We start from the raw sequence: 13,444 nt of genomic DNA, 5'->3' as shown, positions 1-13,444 counted from the left end.
GCATTTTAGAGATGATCTGCACTTTAGAGACTATCTGCACCTTGAAGACTATTTGCACCTTAAAGACTATCTTCACCTTGGAGACTATTTGCACTGACTGTCCACACATCCAACCTTTACACACAAGCACACACACACGAACACCCAAAAACACAAACAAGCACACACACCCAAAAACACACACACACACACACACACACACACACACACACACACACACACACACACACACACACACACACACACACACACACACACACACACACACACACACACACACACACACACACACACACACACACACACACACACACACACACACACACACAGTCAATGCTGCTGTTCCATTATATACTATTTATTCAACTGCGAGACCAAGACACTAACCACTTTATATGTGTAAATACAGTTGTACTTGACATAGCACATTAATTATCTATACTCTATTTCCTATTGTGTACATATCACGCTATTACTAGGCATACTGCCTCTTCTAATATTGATGTGTGGTGATTATTGTCCTGCAATGTTAATAGCTAGCGCACAAGCATTTCGTTGAACCTTTTATACCTGCGTAAACTGTGTACGTGACGAATAACATTTGATAAGATGCAGGTCAAACCCAGTTTGTGCATGTGTGCGTGTTGTGGCTGATAAAACACTGTTCATGCCGTCCATACAGAACTGGGACATTGTGTGTTACCCTTTATTTGTCATCCTTGTGCAGGAGGAAATAGAGCAACACTTTAATGCTGGAGGGCTGATTGTTCCTCCAAGCAGGCAGGCATAGATACTCAGTATGTCCCAAATGGCACCTTATTCCCTAAAAAGTGCACTACATTTAACCAGAGAACTATGGGCCCTGGTCAAAAGTAGTGCACTATAATGGGAATAGGATTCCCTTTGGGACAGAGCAGATGAGATAGTACATCACTATTACCATGAGATAGTAGTATATGAAGACAGATCAGCTGCTTACTTGGCAACACTAGACAGTTTTAAACACTGACAGCAGCCTCACCACACATCTCTCAGGGTTATGTTGCCAGATTTTCACCCCCAAATCCTGCCAAATCAAAGGTTCTGTAATTAAGAACAAGGATTACCCACATACCATTCAATTTCTCTAATGTCTTTACATTAACAAACAAAGTTGTTGTGTATACTTTTTCCGGGCACCATCCATATATTACATGTATAGTTATTTTTTTAGTTATTCTCAAATCTCTCTTGAAATCCAGCTCCAACTGACAAATAGAGCTCCTGCTAACAATGACACATTAGAGATGGCATGTATAAACAGTAAAAATTAGGCTTTGATGAAGTTGTATTTCCAGAGCACTGCTTTTCTAAAGTGGAGGCAGGCACTAAGTAAAGACATAAAGACATCTCGTAAAGACATCTCTCTTTTTCTCTCCCTCCCTTCTCATGTCCCTCTTTCCTCACTCCGTCCTCCATTAGGGGAAATGATGAGTGTCAACATGTGTTTACTCCACTTTGATGTGTTCTTTTAGTAGCTCTGAGTCTCCTTGCCTCTGCTTATTCCCACCCAGCAGTACATCTTTCTTTATGGCGTCTCTCCTCCTATTCTCCTATAAGCCTATAGCCCTGATTTACACATTCTAATAAGACTACACTGAGGTGTGCGTCCCACATGTCAGCCTATACCCTATACAGTACACTACAGTACATTTGACCAGAGCCTATACGGAATAGGATGCCATTTGGGACGCGGCCTGAGATTAAGATGATATGTTCAGAAGGTATAGTACAGTAGTTAGATACTTTTCAATGAACCCGTTTATTGCATGTTTAAGCCATCCGTAATGGCTAGAGGAGTCTGTCTGTGGTATCAAACCAGGAGTCTGTCTGTGGTATGAAACCAGGAGTCTGTCTGTGGTATGAAACCAGACAGCAGGTTCTCATTAACATGTACAGAGCAGAGGTTTAGAGGGAGGAGGAGGAACGACTGCAGAGGATCTGATGAGATGACTGAGTCATTCACTTCTTCAGACCAAATCAGGCAGAGAGAGATTAATACATGCATTAGTGATGAACACACTCTGACAGCCAGCCGTCAAGAAGTTTTTTGCAGATGGAGCCAGATACAGTATTTTTTCTTCTCTCTAATTATATGCAGCAGTTTTGCTAAATGTAAACTTACCACTTCAATAGAGGAGAAGAGGCTCTCTAGAAGTTCAGCTTACAGCACATCATAATTCATTGTATTGAATAGTTAATGGCTTGATGGATTTCGTGTGCAACTGTTTTGGATCTACTTCTGTTTTTTTATTTCTGTGATTGAAATCAAAATGGATCTTTTCTTTTACAACTGTTAATACAAAAACAAATAGTTTGTTGTCATGAATCAAGAGTAGCTAAACCACTAAATGTTGGGAGTGTATGGAGATGACTATTCTCATGCAGTATATTTCAGAAATGCTACAAACTTTACCAAAGGACTTCTATTGTATTACTGGAAGCCCCCCTCCCTCTGCACCCTGCCAGAGTTTTCAGAGTAATCTCTATATTGTGTGTCCAGCAATTTTTCCACAATTAAATTGTGCCTTTTCTCCTGAGCGTTGACACAGAGAAAAGAGGAAGGAAAAACGGTTTATACTCACACTACTATTGATTCATCCTTTATTGTTTTAGATTTATGAATTATTGTACATCTGATGGTGTCTCACAATGCTGCCACCAGCTCTTTAAATCAATCTGGCAGCTTTATTATTAGTCTACTGGCAGAGGAAGGCAGGAAGAGAGGGACCGGCCTAGCATGGCCTACCATCCCTGATCGCAGAGGGGAAATATGGCACACTATTCCCTATCATGAGTTGATGATCATGGTAACTATGTCTTCAAACACTGTTGTAGCTTTTTTCCCCCTCACAATTAGTATTGGGGCCACAGTAATTCACATGCACACGTGCACACAGGCAGGCACACACTACACATACAAGCACACACACACAAGCGCACACTAGATCCTTTCACCTTTCACCTCTCGTATTGTTAGGACAGACCACAGTGGTTAATCATCTTCAATATCACAGCTTTCGAAATTTGTCCTTATGACTAACCGCTTATTGTCAAACAGAAAGTTAACTACAGACTTGAATGAGAGCAAGAAATTACAGTATTTCTTTGAGTGCCATAAAGGAATTTATGAGAGAGCTGCTACTATAATCAGCGGCAGTGTTCTTGTTCTTGTTGCTGTCCATTAGTGTATAACCTCTCTGCTCCACTGACTCCTCTCTGTACCACAGGGCTGATTGAGGGGCCGCCTGGGCAGCACCAACACTATGGGTGGTCATGGGTCTCATGGGTGGTCATGGGTCTCAGCATGGGCTTAGTTTTCCCTTTAACCTCCTTCTGTGCAGAGGTACAGTATATCCGTATAGAGTCACTAAAAGTAGAGAGAGATTCATGTAGCCTATATACAGTACTGTAGCTAAAGTGTTGTTCATTGTTTGAAACGTGCCAAACACATTGTGAAAAGTGAATGAGAGATATATTTAGAGAAATATATATTTAGAGAAAGGTATACATGGTATATCTTGCATTCATGTGCTGTATACTATAGATAAAGTGTTGTTTCGTATGAAAAGTGCTAAAAACATTCCATCATTATTCATTATTACTTTAAAGGAAATGGGACAGATATTCTTGATAAAGAGGGTGTGTAAAGGGAAAGGGAGATATATTCTCTAGTGTTCCAAGTGTCTCTCTGACTCACTGCTGCCTCACCTCACTAAACATAACTAATTACTCAATGATTGTCACGATCGTGTGGCGGATTGACGGACCAAAACGCAGCAGTTGGAAAATAAGCCATCTTCTTTTATTTTACACCACGAAGATGAACACGACACAAAAACACTTTAACAAAACAACAAAATAACAAAACGACCGTGAAGCTACAAACGTTGTGCACTTACACACACTGGCTACAAACGTTCTTACATAGACAATTACCCACAATCAATGAGAGCCTATGGCTACCCTAAATAAGGCTCCCAATCAGAGACAACCGAAATCAGCTGTCTCTAATTGGGAACTCATTCAGGTAACCATAGACTCTCCTAGATAACTAACCAACATAGACAACGCTAGACATATACACTCAACACAAAACCATCTACTACACCCCATAACCCCTTTACCAAATAAACACCCAAAACCAACAAAACATAAACATTCCCCATGTCACACCCTGACCTAACTAAAATAATCAAGAAAACAAAGAATAATAAGGCCAGGGCGTGACATAACCCCCCCCTTGAGGCGCGAACTCCAGGCGCACCATACACAGTCTAGGGGAGGGTCTGGGTGGGCTTCCATCCACGGTGGCGGCTCCGGCTCTGGTCGCGGTCCCCACGTCACCACAGTACCTAAACACCTCCTAGGCTTCCTCCAAACGACCCCCCTCCACCTTAACCCCATTGCATTCAGGGGCAGTTCCGGACTAAGGGGCAGTACCAGGGTAAGAGGCAGTACCAGGGTCAGGGGCAGTACCAGGGTCAGGGGCAGTACTAGGGTCAGGGACAGTACCAGGGTCAGGGGCAGTACCAGGGTCAGGGGCAGCACCAGGGTCAGGGGCAGCACCAGGGTAAGGGGCAGCACCAGGGTAAGGGGCAGCACCAGGGTAAGGGGCAGCACCAGGATAAGGGGCAGCTCCGGACTGAAGAATGGCAGCTCCGGACTGAGGGACTGCAGCTCCGGACTGAAGGACTGCAGCTCCGGACTGAGGGATGGCCCATGGCTGGCTGACGGATCTGGCTGCTCATGGCTAGCTGACGGATCTGGCTGCTCATGGCTAGCTGACGGATCTGGCTGCTCATGGCTAGCTGACGGATCTGGCTGCTCATGGCTAGCTGACGGATCTGGCTGCTCATGGCTAGCTGACGGATCTGGCTGCTCATGGCTAGCTGACGGATCTGGCTGCTCATGGCTGGCTGACGGATCTGGCTGCTCATGGCTAGCTGACGGATCTGGCTGCTCATGGCTAGCTGACGGATCTGGCTGCTCATGGCTGGCTGACTGATCTGGCTGCTCCTGTCTGGTTGGCGGCTCTGGCAGATCCTGTCTGGTTGGCGGCTCTGGCAGATCCTGTCTGGTTGGCGGCTCTGGCAGATCCTGTCTGACGGACGGCTCTAGCGGCTCCTGTCTGGCTGGCGGCTCTAGCGGCTCCTGTCTGGCGGACGGCTCAGTGGGCTCATGGCAGACGGGCGGCTTTGCAGGCTCATGGCAGACGGGCGGCTTTGCAGGCTCATGGCAGACGGATGGCTCAGATGGCGCTGGGGAGACGGATGGCTCAGATGGCGCTGGGGAGACGAGCAGTTCAGTCATCGCTGTGCAGACGGCAGACTCCTGCCGGCTGAGGCGCACTGTAGGCCTGGTGCGTGGTGCCGGGACTGGTGGCACCGGGCTGGGGACACGCATCTCAGGGCTAGTGCGGGGAGCAGGAACAGGGCATACTGGACCCTGGGGACGCACATTAGGCCTAGTGCGTGGGGCCGGAACTGGTGGTACCGGACTGGGGACACGCATCTCAGGGCTAATGCAGGGAGCAGCAACAGGATGCACAGGACTCTGGAGACGCACAAGAGGCTTAGTGCGTGGTGCCGGAATTGGTGATACCGGGCTGGAGACACGCACCATAGGACGAGTGCGTGGAGGAGGAACAGGGCTCTGGAGACACACTGGAAGCCTGTTACGTGGTGTAGGCACTGGTGGCACTGAACTGGGGCGGGGAGGTGGCGCCGGAAATACCGGACCGTGCAGGCGTATTGGCTCCCTTGAGCATTGAGCCTGACCAACCTTACCTGGTTGAATGCTCCCCGTTGCCCGACCAGTGCGGGGAGGTGGAATAACCCGCACCGGGCTATGTAGGCGAACCGGGGACACCATGCGTAAGGCTGGTGCCATGTAAACCGGCCCGAGGAGACGCACTGGTGGCCAGATATGTAGGGCCGGCTTCATGACATCCGGCTCAATACTCAATCTAGCCCTGCCAGTGCGGGGAGGTGGAATAACCCGCACCGGGCTATGCACACGTACAGGAGACACCGTGCGCTCTACTGCGTAACACGGTGTCTGCCCGTACTCTCGCTCTCCACGGTAATTACAGGGAGTAGGCGCAGGTTTCCTACCTGACCTCGCCACTCTCCCTTTAAGCCCCCCCCAAAGAATTTTTTTGGGTTTTCCCACAGGCTTCCTACCGCTTCGTCGTGCTGCCTCCATTCGCCGGTATCCCTCCTCGCACTGCGCCAGAGAATCCCAGGCGGGCTCCGGCACTCTCCCTGGGTTGATCGCCCACCTGTCGATCTCCTCCCACGTAGTGTAGCCCAGATCCTTTGTAGGTTCCCTTTCCTGTCTCCGAGCTAGCTCCTCATATCGCCGCCTCTCTGCTTTCGCTGCCTCCAGCTCAGCTTTGGGGCGGTTATATTCTCCTGGTACCTCCCGGTCTAAAATTTCCTCCCATGTCCATGAATCCTTGTATTTCTCCTGTTGCCGCTGGTCATGCCGCTTGGTCCTATGGTGGGTAATTCTGTCACGATCGTGTGGCGGATTGACGGACCAAAACGCAGCAGTTGGAAAATAAGCCATCTTCTTTTATTTTACACCACGAAGATGAACACGACACAAAAACACTTTAACAAAACAACAAAATAACAAAACGACCGTGAAGCTACAAACGTTGTGCACTTACACACACTGGCTACAAACGTTCTTACATAGACAATTACCCACAATCAATGAGAGCCTATGGCTACCCTAAATAAGGCTCCCAATCAGAGACAACCGAAATCAGCTGTCTCTAATTGGGAACTCATTCAGGTAACCATAGACTCTCCTAGATAACTAACCAACATAGACAACGCTAGACATATACACTCAACACAAAACCATCTACTACACCCCATAACCCCTTTACCAAATAAACACCCAAAACCAACAAAACATAAACATTCCCCATGTCACACCCTGACCTAACTAAAATAATCAAGAAAACAAAGAATAATAAGGCCAGGGCGTGACAATGATGACAGGAGCAGATCAGAAGACAGTCCTTTCCTTTTCAGTCCCTCTCCTCCTCCTCCTCCTCCTCCTCCTCCTCCTCCTCCTCATCCTCATCATCATCTCTACCCAACAGCCTACCACTCCACTCTCTGAGTGCTCATCTACTTTCAAATAAATATTCTTAGTAGTACACCATGAATTTACCTCGTGAATAAAATGCCAATGTTTAAAATGTCCTTCTCTCACTTGATGTCTCCATGTTCCACTCGATGCTTTATGAAGTATTTTTAAAACTGGCATTAATCCTAAAGAGATCAGACTATTCCCGGGTTTCTGACAGGGGAATATTTATCTCCGACACTGAAGATGTGACTACTGCTTTTTTATTGAGCAGCGATTGCTTTTTATTGGGGAGCCTTGGTTATCCCCAAGTCCATCCACTCCCCTCCATCTGCCCACTCCATGATGTTTGATATTGCAACTGTTTTTCCATGTCATTTGAAAGTTTAATCTATGATAATACATTGTCAGATCAAACTGATTTATATTCCCCAGTATTCACAGTCCTACTGAAGCGGTAGATAAAGAAGCGTATTGGGAATAATAGAAGAACCCTTAGAGAAACCCTCGGCACATTGAAGCAATTTCACAGGCTCTAAGTTCCCACAACTGCACCATCTAATGAATATCGCCCACAAATTGAGCTGGTGTACTGAACATATGCTGAACCTTTAATTAAGCCCGAATTAACATCAATATTTGGTCAATAAAATTATATTGAAAGTGTCTCAATTGTGGCAATGCAATTTGTCCATTTCCATAGTTATAGTGATGATAAGAAGTGTTTATAGTGTTAGAAAGGCAATGGTTTGAGTGAATTGTTGGTCAAACAAATAAATAACATGCATGGTAACTCCACTTCATATCGAAAAGGTATGTCATTTGATAGATGCTGAGGTTTATTAAATTCCGGTACTATTGCTACAAACTACGTCTAGAAATAGAAGTAGATTTGGTCCTACAATCATATTTCAGTTTTACGGTCTTTGTGATACAGGCCTGTCACCACTAGACTTCCAGTTCCTGCCGTATTTACTGTATAAATAGCAGAATGGGTAAACAAAACAATCTCCTTTCTGTCTGATATTGTCTTAGTGGTAATCATGTAATCATGTGTATTTCTGCACTTGTGATAAATACACGTTTTGTCTCCTCATCCTGTTATAATTGCGAAAGTGAAACAATATCATATCTCAACAATGTTAGAGGTATACAGTCTGCCTACATACATATAACATGTGTTATTTATTTATTGAGCACTAGCTAGTTACTGCGTGTGACTGATCATGGTTTCATCGAACTTCAGTTGTAAGCTACTACTGTAATTCCAGAGTATGCACACATTTACTTGCAGTATTGACCTCCAAAGCATGGGCGTGTGTAGACAAGCTGTTTAAGGGAGGTGTAAGCAGTGTCACTTGCTGAATAAGGTCTGATACATGCAGCAATGTCACATTTCCTAATGCATATCCATTTACAAAATACATTGTGACCTGAATTAAAACTATGACTTGGTCATTGTGATACCTTCCCTCTGACATGATTGGGTTGATAGTTATTTGCGCATGTAATGTCCCTCCCCTCTGTAAAGTCCTAGTGTGTGCGTTAAAACACTCCCAGTCCGGCCCATCCCTCAGGGTCAGCCATTTTACTACTATAAGGCACTCTAACTAATGCTGATGGGACTGAAGCCGTGGCCACTACCATTACTCCATCCCAACAGTCACTGTTACTTTGCATTAAATGCATTTCAATCTGTAGCAGATCACACTAGGCATCTCCCTGTTAACAACTCATCTAAAGACTTGATGTTTTCATTTAATGAGGAACGATGCTTTCTTAATAGCTCCATGCTTAGGCTTTCAGAGTTATTTCGTAAGTGGGCTCTACTGTGGTCTGTGGGAGAGTCTGAGAGACATTCCACTTTCCACAGGTCTACAGTCCACTACTTTTGACCAGGGCCCATAGGGAAATAGGTTGCCATTTGGATTGCAACCAAAGCATTTGATTGTCTCGTGGTATAAGTTGTTCATGTTAAACTAATGATATTCACACCCTTGCAGAGAGTAAAAAGACTGCGGCAATGTTCAGCATGTGGAAGGAAATATTTCAACGTGTTTTCATGTTGTCCTTTCTTCCATAGTCTTTATTATCTTTTCTGTCTGGGACAGAATAGGAAATGTACGGTAGGTTTGTTACAATGCCTGGTTATCTAGACTGTCATTTTACAGCTTGACGTTTTGTTTCCTAACACAACAAGCAGCTGTGCAAGAGGAAGATAAGTGTCAGTAAGTGCATTGCAAATGGCACCCTATTTCCTATATAGTGCCCCACTTTTGATCAGGTTACATCAAGGCATGGTCAAACGTAGTGTACTATGTAGGGAATAGGGTGGCAATTTAGATGCAGCCCATGTGTCTGCGTGTATCAGCATCGCGGGGAGTGTGAGTTGAGCTGACAGGCTCAGAGTTCACCCAGAGAAGAGACTGTTCAGAGGTATCAGTGGCCAAGGCTTGTTGCACTGCCTGTCTCTGCCTGTCTCCAGCCTGCTCTGTAAGTCACAGGGTTAGCATTGTGTTTAGACAAGGAAATTAAAGATGTGTCTGAGATGCGTTGACTACAAGTGGTGCTGTATCCACACACACTAACAAGCATAGTGTCAGTAGAGCACACACACACACACACACACACACGCACGCACACACGCACACACACATACAAACACTAGCAAGCAGTGCCAGCAAAACACTCTCTGGTACATCAGATCCCCTCAACTAAGTCAGGGAGGACCTGATCTAAGAACCCAGAACCACATCTTGCATGCACTGTTTACAGTCTGTTAAGAGAAACTAGTGTAGACCTGATATAGCCCAGTGCATCTATAGTATACAGGAGTGTCTTGGGGAATGAAAGTGTTATCAACAATTTGGCATCCCTCATTCCAGATCAGTAAATGGCTGAGTTTGGATACAGGCTATGGTTGAAGTGAGGGCAACACAGATGAATCTTTACTGTGTGTGGACTGGTGGTTCAGACGGAGAGTTCAATATTGTATATCATAGCTGGTGTCATCATTTGGACTTGATGAGGTGTGTCATCACCTACTGTAGGCAAGGCTGACTCCTGAGAGGGAAGGGACGGAAACAACAACAATGTTGTCTCTATTGATACAGGTGAAGTCGGAAATTTACATACACCTTAGGGAAACACATTTAAACTCAGTTTTTCACAATTCCTGATATTTAATCCTAGTAAAAATTCCCTGTTTTAGGTCAGTTAGGATCACCACTTCATTTTCAGAATGTGAAATGTCAGAATAATAGTAGAGAGAATTATTTATTTCGGCTTTTATTCCTTTTATCACATTCCCAGCAGGTCAGAAGTTTACATACACTCAATTAGTATTTGGTAGCATTGCCTTTAAATTGTTTAACTTGGGTCAAACATGTCGGGTAGCCTTTCACAAGCTTCCCACAATAAATTGGGTGAATTTTGGCCTGTTCCTCCTGACAGAGCTGGTGTAACTGAGTCAGGTTTGTAGGCCTCCATGCTCGCACACGCTTTATCAGTTCTGCCCACAAATGTTCTATAAGATTGAGGTCAGGGCTTTGTGATGGCAACTCCAATACCTTGACTTTGTTGTCCTTAAGCCATTTTGCCACAACTTTGGAAATATGCTTGGGGTCATTGTCCATTTGGAAGACCCATTTGCGACCAAGCTTTAACTTCCTGACTGATGTCTTGAGATGTTGCTTTAATGTATCCACATAATTTTCCTCCTCATGATGCCATCTATTTTGTGCACCAGTCCCTCCTGCAGCAAAGCACCCCCACAACATGATGCTGCCACCCCCGTGTGCGTCACAGTTGGTATGGTGTTCTTCGGCTTGCAAGCCTCCCCCATTTTCCTCCAAACATAACAATGATCAATATGGCCAAACAGTTCTATTTTTATTTCATCAGAACGGAGGACATTTCTCCAAAAAGTACGATCTTTGTCCCCATGTGCAGTTGCAAACCGTAGTCTGGCTTTTTATGGCAGTTTTGGAGCAGTGGCTTCTTGCTTGCTGAGCGGCATTTCAGATTATGTCGATCTCGGACTCGTTTTACTGTGGATATAGATACTTTTGTACCTGTTTCCTCCAGCATCTTCACAAGGTCCTTTGCTGTTGTTCTGGTATTGATTTGCACTTTTCTCACCAAAGGACGTTCATCTCTAGGAGACAGAACGTGTATCCTTCCTGAGCGGTATGACGGCTGTGTGGTCCCATGGTGTTCATAATTGCGTAATACTGTTTGTACAGATGAACGTGGTACCTTCAGGCGTTTGGAAATTGCTCCCAAGGATGAACCAGACTTGTGGAGGTCTACAATTATTTTCTGAGGTCTTGGCTGATTTCTTTCGATTTTCACACGATGTCAAGCAAAGAGGCACTGAGTTTGAAGGTAGGCCTTGAAATACATCCACAGGTACACCTCCAGTTTACTCAAATTATGTCAATTAGCCTATCAGAAGCTTCTAAAGCCATGACATAATTTTCTTAGTGTAAGTAAACTTCTGACCCATTGGAATTTTGATACAGTGAATTATATGTGAAATAATCTGTCTGTTAACAATTGTTGGAAAAATTACTTGTGTCATGCACAAAGTAGATGTCCTAACCGACTTGCCAAAACTATAGTTTGTTAACAAGAAATTTGTTGAGTGGATGAAAAACTAGTTTTAATGACGCCAACCTAAGTGTATGTAAACTTCCGACTTCAACTGTATATATATTCCATAGATATATATATGAATAGCAATATTGACAACAAATAGTACTTGAAATCAAGTAATGCATCATACTGGCTAGAAAGATTAAAGCGTTTTCGATTGTAGTGATTTAGTTTTAAGTAGAACAATATGCCAATGTGTTTGCAAAAAACATTTGTTTGTTTTCAGTGCCTTTCACCAGAGGTTAAAATGTTGAATGGTGGTGGTGCAGAGGCATTTGTAGAAGTGATGTGCAGTTTGCAAACGATTTGTTCTTTTTGAAGGACTCTTTTTACTGACTCGAGAGCCATGATTCATTTTTCTGAGTGACTCGTTCATTTCAGTCGTTCGTTTGACCTGCTGGCTGGCCGCAATGAATTCTACAGCAGGATTAATACGCGCTCCTCCGGCTCAGTGTCTCCGAAGACGTGCTCCGACCAATAATTGTAAAATATATCATGCTGCAGGCAGCATGGAGAAGAAAAATACATGTTTAGAACTGGTAACTGATCGCATCGATTATTGAATGTTATGATAGATAATGTTATGACACAACTTCTGCTCAACAAACTCGAACTCAAGAACAAATCGTTTGGGTGTGGGGGGGGGGGGGGGGGGGGGGGGGGTTGCAGTTTGTGAACGGTAGGCAACTTTCACCCTCATGGGAGTCAATCAATGCATTCCCACAAGAGCCGTTCACAATCTAGTCCAGTTGCGGCCACAACGAGACCTTGTTTCAAATGTATCAAGAAATAATATTATTTGTATGCCTATATTAACAAATGTACATTATTTAAAGTACACTTCTACAAGTATCAGTTACAAATGACAGCTCCAATAAGCCCCTTATTGGGAACGACATGTGAGGAGAGGCTTGTAGAATCATGACTCTTTTGAGTTTTCAGTTCATCGTTGGCCGGTAGGGGGTTCTGCGTGCTCTGGGCATTACTGTCTCAAATGAACAAAATTAGTCGAAAGATTCATTCTTTTGACTGAGCAAGTTGAAAAGTTCTGAGTCAGTAAAAAGAGCCGAACTTCCCATCAGTAATTTGTAGTAGTGTGGTGTGTTGGTCAGAAAACAATCATAACCTTCTCCATACCTTGTTCAGTGGACATCGCCTAAGTTTATATTAGGCCTGGCAGCTCTCTGTGGGAAACGTAGTGAAACGATGATAGCTGCCACAGAAAGAGAACGGGGGGCACCATGTTTCTCAACACAAGGTTAACACAGTGTTTCAGGGGAAAGAGGAAGGGCAACAGCCAATGAATGAAACATGGTTGGAAAAAGTCTAATGTTATTTCTCATCTGCCTTATATTTATTACATGAATCAGATTGAAAGGTTGGGGAGTTGAATTTCTACGATCACAAAACATCAAGATGGATGTACTTTATATTCCATGATGCATATATTTAGTTGATAATATACGTAACAACAGATTTAGAAGAAAATGGTGTGCCAAAATAATACATTACTAGAAATCTTACTCTAGGTACGTTTGTGACAGTCAAATTGAGAACATTCAGCCATCAAATGTCTAACATCCAGACAGTCTAGAGGTATCTTGTAGTGTCATTATAACATCTCAATGTGCCTCTTGCCTCA

Source organism: Salvelinus alpinus, chromosome 20 (assembly GCF_045679555.1).
Source record: "Salvelinus alpinus chromosome 20, SLU_Salpinus.1, whole genome shotgun sequence".
Taxonomy (NCBI): Eukaryota; Metazoa; Chordata; class Actinopteri; order Salmoniformes; family Salmonidae; genus Salvelinus; species Salvelinus alpinus.
The sequence above is the reverse complement of the archived record's forward strand: the minus strand, read 5'-3'. Positions refer to the sequence as shown.